At 39.1% G+C, this 11,882-nt stretch overlaps 1 pseudogene; it reads left to right on the plus strand.

Annotated features, from left to right (window-relative positions):
- The first annotated feature begins 6 nt into the window (after positions 1-6).
- LOC143673218 (SWI/SNF-related matrix-associated actin-dependent regulator of chromatin subfamily E member 1 pseudogene) lies at positions 7-2,951 on the plus strand (annotated as a pseudogene).
- The last annotated feature ends 8,931 nt before the right edge of the window (positions 2,952-11,882 follow it).

Below are 11,882 nucleotides of genomic sequence, written 5' to 3' on the forward strand. Positions count from 1 at the left end.
AAAGCACCCTAGAAAGATGATTGGAAGTTTAAGTTCAAATTTCTTTTTTGTCACCACATCACTTGTTGATACTTTACATATCTTAAAACCATGAGGTTTGTTTACTCATTCTTTACTTAGCTGCTAATTGTTTCACTCAAATAGCTCTTTTGCACATTCAAAAATATAAAAGTTTGGCCTTATATTATAAGTTGTTTATCTAAAAATGAGTGAGTTGAAGTAGAGTGTCTGAAGGCTTTTTTACATTTCATCTTCATTCTATCTGATTTTCAGATTGAATTACACACTTCCCTACTTAACATAATAAACAAAAGCAGATGTTTAGACTTTCTTTCCTGTAACACCCTACTTTTACCTCCCTGAAGGCATTAATGCTGCTCATTCCAGCAAACTGAGCCCTACAGATACCCAAGTTTTCCTACTCTCATCAACTAATTTGGAGAGTATGCAGCAGCAAGAATATATTTCCAATGTTTCTTCTCATTTCCTGTATCAACAGAACTGAGAAATTTTTGCATACTGAAAGCAGTGTTCAGCAATTCCCAAACAATTTTGCTAAGGCAGAGATCAGCTGACTGCACAAAAATTACCCAAGGTGATTTTAAAAATAGCAATTCTCAGCATATCAGTAGGTCTGGGGTGTAATCCAACAATCTATAATTTTAAAGGCCTCCAAGTAATTCTGATACTAAGCAAAATTAGGGAGCCACTACAACATGTGTCTGTTTACTTCTCCTTGCCTTTAGAAGATTATACTGTTCTAAATTGCTTCAAAATTAACCATAAATCCACATGAATGCCAAACTTTGCCATTCACTAAAGCTGTGAACTTGTGGGTCTGAAGAACAATCATTGGACCTCAAGGTTCATCCATGTTGTTGCATGTATGAGGACTTCATTCCTTTTTCACAGTTGAATAATATTAAATTGTGCATATATACCACATTTTATTTATCTATTCATCAGTTGGTGGATACTTGGGATCCATTCATCTTTTGGCAATTATGAATATTGCTGTTATGAACAATGTTGTGCAAATATGTGTTCACATCCCTGCTTTCTTTTCTTTGGGGAATACACCTAATAATGGAATTGCTGGGTCATATGATAGTTCTATGCTTTAGTTTACTGAGGAACTGCTAAAGAGTCTTGCACAGTGGCTGTACCATTTTACATTGCCACCAGCAGTGAATGAGTATTCTTATTTCTCTGCATCTTTTCTAGCATTATCATTACCTGATTTTTTTTTAATAGCAGCCATTCCAATGGATGTAAAATGGTATCTTATTCTGGTTTTGATTTGTATTTCCCTGCTGGCTAATGATGTTGAACATCTTTACATATACTTTCTCACCATTTGTGTATTTTCTTTGGAGAAATGTCTGTTTTAGTCTATTTTCAATTTTTTAAAAGGGTTGCTTGTCTTTTTTTTTAAGTTGAAGGATTTTTTTACATATTCTGATATTAAACCATTATTTGATATGTGTTTTCCAAATATTTTCTACCACTGTCTAGGTTGTTGTTTTAATTTCATGGCAATATCCTTTGAGGCACAAAAATCATCAATTTTGATAAGATGCTATTTATAAATTTTTTCTTTTGTTGTGTATGCTTTGGCTGTAAACTCTCAAAAACCATTGTCTAACATTCGGAACTGTGGGCACTCCTTCTGCCTGCAGTGTCTCCTATCCATTCTTCAGGAACTTAGACCTTAATCTTCCACAATGTCAAAAAGACCATCTTATGTCCCACTTCCCACCCATACTCCTGCAACACAAATGCCCAACACACCAGGGTTTGTGGGACACAATCCATGTGGTCATCTTTTCTACAACAACTACAGGCTGAGAGGGAACCTGGGCATCAACAACTGGGCCATGGCACCCTCTAGTATTATGATTCCAGAACCCTCAAAGTCACCAGATAAGTTGCTGATGCCCTACATGAGGTACAGCAGAAAGATCTAGGACCAAGTAAAGGCTTCCAAACCTGACCTAAAGTTGTGGGCAATTGGTAAGATTATTGGTGACATGTGGCAAGACCTCACTGATGAAAAGAAACAAGAGTATTTAAATGAATACAAAGCAGAAAAGACAGAGTATAATGAATCTATGAAGGCCTATCATAATTCCCCCACATACCTTGCTTACATAAATGCAAAAAAGTCATGCAGAAACTGCTTTAGAAGAAGAAAATTGACAGACAGTTTCACATGAGAAAGGAAAACCTTACCTGAGCATTCAGCCTGCTGAAGATCTAAATGATTATAACGATGACTTTTCAATGAAGCGTACAGCTTCCATTTCCAGAGAAACCACCACCTTATTACTGAAATCCTTAGCAAGAATGTGGTGCCAGGTATTTGGCCAGTTTTCTCAACAGTCAAAATGCAGGTCCTCAAGTGACAGGTCCAGGCCTTAATGGTTCATCAGGGAAAACTAGAAGGTAAAGTTTTTCAGATAGAGGAGTGGCACCAGGAAAAGAAGAGAAAATTCTTGGAAAACACAAACACATTTATCAATGAAGTTAAAAGTTATGTAGTCCCTGCATATCCACATAGAAGTGGATATGGAGAAATTTGCAGCTACAACTGCACAGGCAGAGAAACAGGCCCCCAGAAGAAAGGAGGGAACAGAGGCATCAGAACAAGCTGAGCATAGTCAGAGCAGTATTGCTCCTGAGTAAAAGCAGGCAGCTAATAAAATTGAAGAAAAGAAGGAATATGAGAGTATTCCAGTGGAGACAGAGGAGGCACACCTTGATGAAACAACAGAGGACCAACAGAATGGTGAGGAAGGCACACCTACTGAGCACAAGGAGAGTGGGGAAGAGGGGTTGGCAGCATGGCAGAGGAAGGAACCAAGGACAGCAATTCTGGCTCAGAGAGTAACAGTGCAACAGTGGAGGAGCCACAAACAGATCCTGTACCAGAAGAGGAAAAAAAAGAATAAATTTTCTTTTGTTTTATGAGTGCTAAATATATTTTTAAATAAAATGATATTTTTTGGAGTTTCAATGGTGTTATGTGGGTTGCATATTAATTATTTTCTTGTCACATTACACTACCAAAGGCTTTTGGACCACACAGCATCATGAGTCTAGTGGCACAGTCACCTTTTCCTAAGCAGTTGTGAAGATGACTCTTTTATTTATATTTCATTTCTAACCCTCAACTACTGAAATGCTTAGAATTTAGATTGAGAAAATGCCCACCTCTTTGGACAATTATCATTTAATGCTCCAGAATCTACTCTTACCATTGCCTTTCTACAGCTCACTCGGGTGCCTACCAAAGCCAAAGCATTAAACGTCCCAAGTCCCCTCAGTAGCATCCTGAAAGTCTCCTCTCCTGTTTACTTCTGCAAAGAGTATCTTCTTGAAAATGTAATCATGTATAAGAATTGTTTCATTTCCCCTTTTCTAGTTTTAATCAATATGTCAGGTATCAAGAATTGTGTTAAAGAATTGGGTATAGGCACAGCCATGTCCTCCCTGCAACTGGGCACCCATACTCACAGGCACCAGTGCTGCATCCCCAACCTGTGCCTATACCTGCACTGCAGTGCATATTTACAACTCTGTTGTGCCCCACCCTGCACCCCACGTCCTGCTCCACATCCATCCTACAAATATAAAGCTTTAGACTACTGAAGGAAATCAACTCCCAATGTAAACCAATCAAGATATTCATATACTTCAAAGACAACAGAAGATGACTAAGCATATCATGATGCAAACAGATATAGACCAGCCTAATGACCAAATTAAAACACCAGAGGAGGCAGAAATGTTAGAGCAACTAATCAAACATGTTCATATAACTCTACTAAAAAAATAAATGGGATGGCTAATGACATAAAGATCAAGAAAACACTGGAAGAGCATAAAGTGGAATTAGAAAGAATAAACAGAAAAATAGCAGCTATAACAGAGTTTAAAGAGGCTGTAGACCAAATAGAAAGCATACTAGAGACACAAACCAGCATGTTTGAAGAGGTAGAAGAAAGAATACGCAAACTAGAGGACAAGACAAGTGATTCTTAACACTCAAAACAGCAAATGGCAAAAAAAAAAAGATGGAAAAATTTGAATCAGATCTCAGGGAATGATGGACAAAAGAAAGCATGCAAGTACAAGAATCATTGGTACCCCAGAAGCATAAGAGAAGAGTAAAGGGCTAGGAAGATTAGTTGAGGATATAGTGGGGGAAAACTTTCCAGCCCTCAGAAAAAGGAGATAAATTTGCAAGTCAAAGAAGCTCAGTGACTCCAAATATAGTAAATCCAAATAAGCCTTCCTCAAGATACTTATTAATCACTTTGGCAAATGTTGAAGAGGAGTAGAAAATCCTGAAATGACAAGAGAAAAACAATCTACTACATACAAGGGTGTTCACATAAAACTGAGTTCAGATGACTCAACCAGCACCATGGAGGCATGAAGGCACTTGTATGATATATTTAAGATCCTGAAAGAGAGAGACTTACAGCCAAGAATTCTGTACCCAGTCAAATTGTCCTTCAAAACTGAGAGAGAGATGAAAATTTTCACAGATAAACAAATCCTGAAAGAATTTGCCAATAAGACTCTGGCCCTATAAGAATTTGTAAAGGGAGTTCTGCCATTTGAAAAAAAGAAAAGGTCGGGTGGGGGAGGCAGAGAATTGAAAAGTACCAGTTGGAGTAACTTAAAGGATAAAAAGAGAAAGAGGGAAAAGAATATATAGATTTGGTGAATAAAATCCAAAAGATAAGATTCAAGAAATGCCTTTTCAGTAATAACTTTGAATGTTAATGGAATTGAAAAGTACAGATTGCAGAATAGATTAATAACTATAATCCAGCTATATGCTGCTTACAATAGACTCAACTTAGATACAAGGAAACAAATAGATTGAGAGTGAGGATGGAAAAAGATGTTCCGCACAAGTTGTAACCAAAAGAAAGCAGGAATAGCTATACGAATATTAGACAAAACAGATTTTAAATGTAAAGACATGATAAGAGATAGAGAAGAACACTGTATATTAATAAAAAAGACAACTCACCAAGAAGAAATAACATTCATAAATGTTTATGTGTCCAATCAAGGAACTGCAAAGTATATGAGAAAGACATTGGCAAAACTGAAGGGAGTGATAGAGTTTCAACAATAAGAGTAGGAAACTTCAAACACCACTCTCCTCTATAGATAGAACAACCAGGCAGAAAATCAATAAGGAAATAGGGAAGTTAAACAACTTGATAAATGAATTAGACCTAACAGACATATACAATCATTACACCCCAAAACACCAGGATATAAATTCTTCTCTAGTTCTCATGGAACATTCTCCAGGATAGACCATATTCTGGGGAATGAAACAGGTCTTTATAAATTTACAAACATTGAAATTATTCAAAGTGCTTTCTCTGATCACAATGGAATGAATCTGGATATCAGTAACCACCAAGGAACAAGAACTTTCACAAATATATGGAGATTAAATAACACACTCTTAAAACCACCAGTAGGCCAAAGAAGAAATTGCCAGAGAAATCAATATCTATCTGGTGATGAATGAAAACGGGGATACAACATATCAAACCTCATAGGGTGTGGCAAAGGCTGTACTGAGAGGGTAACTTATTGCCCTAAGTGCCTATATCAAAAGGGAAGAAAGAAGGACTTCCAGGAAGATGGCAAATAGAGTAGCTCAAGTTCAGCCCTGCTCCACGGAAAAGTTAGAGAAGAGACAGGAGGACAACTGAGGCAGTGATTCTGGAGTGCAGCTGATCTGGGAGAGTCTTCTGCACCACATAGGGCAGCCCTGGTTGCAGAGGTTGAAGACCTGAGAGGCAGAAAGCTGGAGACTGGCATGGAGGTGCAGAATCCGTGGGAGTGCATGGATGGGAGTTGGAGACTCGGAAGTAAGCCAGGCCATGTTCTGTGAATGTGCTACCCTCACCAGCACAGCTCTGTTACTGGCCATTCACCCTATACCTCACACACCTGAACCCCATCACCCACGCCCATTCCCTGTGCTCCAGGCACCCTTGCCCCACCAGCCCCCATCACACGAACATGCCCCACACCCCCATCCCAAGTGCAGCCCAACTCCCCCCAGCACTATCTCCCCCTCCCTGTTCCCTGCAGACTTTTGCCAGCTCATAAAGTCTGTGGGCATGCTGACCTCCATACCCAGGCTACCCCTGGCCCCCACCCATAGTGTCACACAACCTCATCCCCCACACTCCCCCACCCCGTGAGCTCTGTGCATCAGGTTACAGTGCTCTTAGCCTTGCGCATGAGCATAGACACCCTCTCATGTCCTTCAGCACTGGGAACTTCCATTTACAGCAGTCCTAGAACTGTGCATGTGCACAGCCTTCGGTCACACTTCTCAGCTCTGAGAAACTGCTTACTTGTGCTGTCAGATCACATCTGCCCCACTTACCTGCTGCCACAGCTCTATGCCTGTGCACAAAGTGCCCCACACCCTAGACCAGCACACACAAGGATTATGCCCCCCAGGCCAGTGCACCCACACAGCTACATCCTCTCTGGCTGCAGGTGCCCATGTTCACAAGCGTCAGTGTAACATCCCCAACCTGTACCTATACCTACCCTGAAACTAATCACTGCACTGCTGTGCCCTGTCCTGTACCCTGCTCCCTGCTGCACACCCATCCTGCAAACACAAGGCCTTACACTACTGAAAGAAATCAACTCCCAAAGTAAATCAATCAAGATATTTACATGTGACAAAAACAACAGAAGATCACTAAGCATATCACAATGCAGACACATATAGCCAAGTTTAATGACAAAATTAAAATACCAGGGGAAACGCAAAAATTAGAACAACTAATCAAAGACGTTCATACAATTCTATGTAATAAAATAAATGGAATGGCAAATGACATAAAGGAAATCAAGAAAACACTAGAGCCCACCACCAGCCTCGACAGCCTTGCCGCCCTCACTTTTCCTCCTCCAGAACAGCTACTGGGGGAGTGGAGATAATACAGAGCAGCTCCCGGAGCCCCGAGGGAGATCAAAGGGACAGCGTACCCCATCCTGGAACGGCTGACTATCTGGGAGAACCAGCTCCGGTGAGATGACCAAGGGGCACAGGCTTTCCTGGGTGGGACGGCAAGCGACCGGAGTCCCTACCTTCAACCTTCCCAGGCCAGCTGGTAGAATTGGACAGGCAGTCCCTTAGGCCGTGGTGGCTTTTGCCCCCACCACGCGAGGCCCCCCGGACCATCTGAGAGAGTTGGGTCGGAAATCCCCAGGCTGCGGAGAACAGTGACCGGGGGATCCCTTCCAAACACGTGACTCCCCCGTACAGCTGGGAACAGTGAACTGTCCCGGGCTGCGACACCTGACACCCTCCTGCCATGCTTGGCTCCCCAGGCCGACTAGGAAATTTGGTAGGGCGCTCTCACGTGCTGAAGCAGCCGACGACCCTCCCCGCATTCGGAACCCCAGGCCAGCTGGCATTCTTCCAAGACGCTTCGGCTGCCGAACCTCTCTTACGGTGAGAATTTTCCAGAGTTAAAGGACCCATGCAACTTTCACTGGTGGAACCTGTAGACAAACGTGTGCCACGAGCGCCACCTACTGGGCAGGTTAAGAAAAACAGAACCCAGAGATTGCACAGAAAAATCTTTCAACCTGTGGGGTCGAACACCCAGGGAAATATGACTAAATGCCCAGATGCCAGCAGAAGATAATGGATCATGCTCAGAAAATTGAACATATGGCCCAGTCAAAAGAAGAAACCAATAGTTCAAATGAGATACAGGAGCTGAAACAACTAATGCTGAATATATGAACAGAAATGGAAAACCTCTTCAAAAATGAAATCGATAAATTGAGGGAGGACATGAAGTAGACATGGGCTGAACATAAAGAAGAAATAGAAAAACTGAAAAAACAAATCGCAGAACTTATGGAAGTGAAAGATAAAGTAGAAAAGATGGAAAAAACAATGGATACCTACAATGACAGATTTAAAGAGACAGAAGATAGAATTAGTGATTTGGAGGATGAAACATCTGAATTCCAAAAAGAAACAGAAACTACCCAGAAAAGAATGGAAAAATTTGAACAAGGTATCAGGGAACTCAAGGACAATGTGAACCGTACAAATATATGTGTAGTGGGTGTCCCAGAAGGAGAAGAGAAGGGAAAAGGAGGAGAAAAACTAATGGAAGAAATTATCACTGAAAATTTCCCAACTCTTATGAAAGACCTAAAATTACAGATACAAGAAGTGCAGCGCACCCCAAAGAGATTAGACACAAATAGGCGTTCCCCAAGACACTTACTAGTTAGAATGTCAGAGGTCAAAGAGAAAGAGAGGATCTTGAAAGCAGCGAGAGAGAAGCAATTCATCACATACAAGGGAAACCCAATAAGACTATGTGTAGATTTCTCAGCAGAAACCATGGAAGTTAGAAGATAGTGGGATGATATATTTAAGTTACTAAAAGAGAAAAACTGCCATCCAAGACTCCAATATCCAGCAAAATTGTCCTTCAAAAATGAGGGAGAAATTAAAACATTCTCAGACAAAAAGTCACTGAGAGAATTTGTGACCAAGAGACCAGCTCTGCAAGAAATGCTAAAGGAAGCACTAGAGTCAGATACAAAAAGACAGAAGAGAGAAACATGGAGAAAAGTGTAGAAAGAAGGAAAGTCAGATATGATATATATAATACAAAAGGCAAAATGGTAGAGGAAAATATTACCCAAACAGTAATAACTCTAAATGTTAATGGACTGAATTCCCCAATCAAAAGACATAGATTGGCAGAATGGATTAAAAACAGGATCCTTCTATATGCTGTCTACAGGAAACACATCTTAGACCCAAAGATAAATATAGGTTGAAAGTGAAAGGTTGGGAAAAGATATTTCATGCAAATAACAACCAGAAAAGAGCAGGAGTGGCTATACTAATATCCAACAAATTAGACTTCAAATGTAAAACAGTTAAAAGAGACAAAGAAGGACACTATATACTATTAAAAGGAACAATTAAGCAAGAAGACATACAATCATAAATATTTATGCACCAAACCAGAATGCCCCAAAATACATGAGGAATACACTGCAAACACTGAAAAGGGAAATAGACACATATACCATAATAGTTGGAGACTTCAATTCACCACTCTCATCAATGGACAGAACATCTAGACAGAGGATCAATAAAGAAATAGAGAACCTGAATATTAATATAAATGAGCTTGACTTAACAGACATTTATAGGACATTACATCACACAACAGCAGGACACACCTTTTTTTCAAGTGCTCATGGATCATTCTCAAAGATAGACCATATGCTGGGTCACAAAGCAAGTCTTAACAAATTTAAAAAGATTGAAATCTTACACAACACTTTCTCAGATCATAAAGGAATGAAGTTGGAAATTAATAATAGGCAGAGTGCCAGAAAATTCATAAATACATGGAGGCTCAACAACACACTCTTAAACAACAAGTGGGTCAAAGAAGAAATTGCAAGAGAAATTAGTGAATACCTAGAGGCAAATGAAAATGAAGACACAACATATAAAAACTTATGGGATGCAGCAAAGGCAGTGCTAAGAGGGAAATTTATTGCCCTAAATGCCTTTATCAGAAAAGAAGAAAAGGCAAAAATGCAGGAATTAACTGTCCATTTGGAAGAACAGGAGAAAGAACAGTAAACTAATCCCAAAGCAAGCAAAAGGAAAGAAATAACAAAGATTAGAGCAGAAATAAATGAAATTGAAAACATGAAAACAATAGAGAAAATCAATAAGACCAGAAGTTGGTTCTATGAGAAAATCAACAAGATTGATGGGCCCTTAGCAAGATTGACAAAAAGAAGAAGAGAGAGGATGCAAATAAATAAGATTAGAAATGGAAGAGGAGACATAACTACTGACTTCACAGAAATAAAGGAGGTAATAACAGGATACTATGAACAACTTTACGCTAATAAATACAACAATTTAGATGAAATGGACAGGTTCCTGGAAAGACATGAACAACCAACTTTGACTCAAGAAGAAATAGACGACCTCAACAAACCAATCACAAGTAAAGAGATTGAATTAGTTATGCAAAAGCTCCCTAAAAAGAAAAGTCCAGGACCAGACGGCTTCACATGTGAATTCTATCAAACATTCCAGAAAGAATTAGTACCTACTCTCCTCAAACTCTTCAATATAATCGAAATGGAGGGAAAACTACCTAATTCATTCTATGAAACCAACATCACCCTCACACCAAAACCAGGCAAAGATATTACAAAAAAAGAAAACTACACACCAATCTCTCTAATGAATATAGATGCAAAAATCCTCAATAAAATTCTAGCAAATCGTATCCAACAACACATTAAAAGAATTATACATCATGACCAAGTAGGATTCATCCCAGGTATGCAAGGATGGTTCAACATAAGAAAATCAATTAATGTAATACACCATATCAACAAATCAAAGCAGAAAAATCACATGATCATCTCAATTGATGCAGAGAAGGCATTTGACAAGATTCAACATCCTTTCCTGTTGAAAACACTTCAAAAGATAGGAATACAAGGGAACTTCCTTAAAATGATAGAGGGAATATATGAAAAACCCACAGCTAATATCATCCTCAATGGGGAAAAATTGAAAACTTTCCCTCTAAGATCAGGTACAAGACAAGGATGTCCACTATCACCACTATTATTCAACATTGTGTTGGAAGTTCTAGCCAGAGCAATTAGGCAAGAAAAAGGAATACAAGGCATCAAAATTGGAAAGGAAGAAGTAAAACTATCACTGTTTGCAGACGATATGATACTATACCTAGAAAACCCAGAAAAATCCACAACAAAATTACTAGAGCTAATAAATGAGTACAGCAAAGTAGCAGGCTACAAGATCAACATTCAAAAATCTGTAGCATTTCTATACACTAGTAATGAACAAGCTGAGGCGGAAATCAAGAAACGAATCCCATTTACAATCACAACTAAAAGAATAAAATACCTAGGAATAAATTTAACCAAAGAGACAAAAAACCTATATAAAGAAAACTACAAAAAACTGCTAAAAGAAATCACAGAAGACCTAAATAGATGGAAGGGCATACCGTGTTCATGGATTGGAAGACTAAATATAATTAAGATGTCAATCCTACCTAAACTCATCTACAGATTCAATGCAATACCAATCAAAATCCCAACAACTTATTTTTCAGAATTAGAAAAAACAATAAGCAAATTTATCTGGAAGGGCAGGTTGTCCCGAATTGCTAAAAACATCTTGAGGAAAAAAACGAAGCTGGAGGTCTCGCGATGCCGGACTTTAAGGCATATTATGAAGCCACAGTGGTCAAAACAGCATGGTATAGGCATAAAGATAGATATATCGACCAATGGAATCGAATAGAGTGCTCAGATATAGACCCTCTCATCTATGGACATTTGATCTTTGATAAGGCAGTCAAGCCAACTCACCTGGGACAGAGCAGTCTCTTCAATAAATGGTGCCTAGAGAACTGGATATCCATAAGTAAAAGAATGAAAGAAGACCCGTATCTCACACCTTATACAAAAATTAACTCAAAATGGATCAAAGATCTAAACATTAGGTCTAAGACCATAAAACAGTTAGAGAAAAATGTAGGGAGATATCTTACGAATCTTACAACTGGAGGTGGTTTTATGGACCTTAAACCTAAAGCAAGAGCACTGAAAAAAAATAAATAAATGGGAGCTCCTCAAAATTAAACACTTTTGTGCATCAAAGAACTTCATCAAGAAAGTAGAAAGACAGCCTACACAATGGGAGACAATATTTGGAAACGACATATCAGATAAAGGTCTAGTACCCAGAATTTATAAAGAGA

Source organism: Tamandua tetradactyla, unplaced genomic scaffold (assembly GCF_023851605.1).
Source record: "Tamandua tetradactyla isolate mTamTet1 unplaced genomic scaffold, mTamTet1.pri scaffold_202_ctg1, whole genome shotgun sequence".
In the NCBI taxonomy this organism is placed as follows: Eukaryota; Metazoa; Chordata; class Mammalia; order Pilosa; family Myrmecophagidae; genus Tamandua; species Tamandua tetradactyla.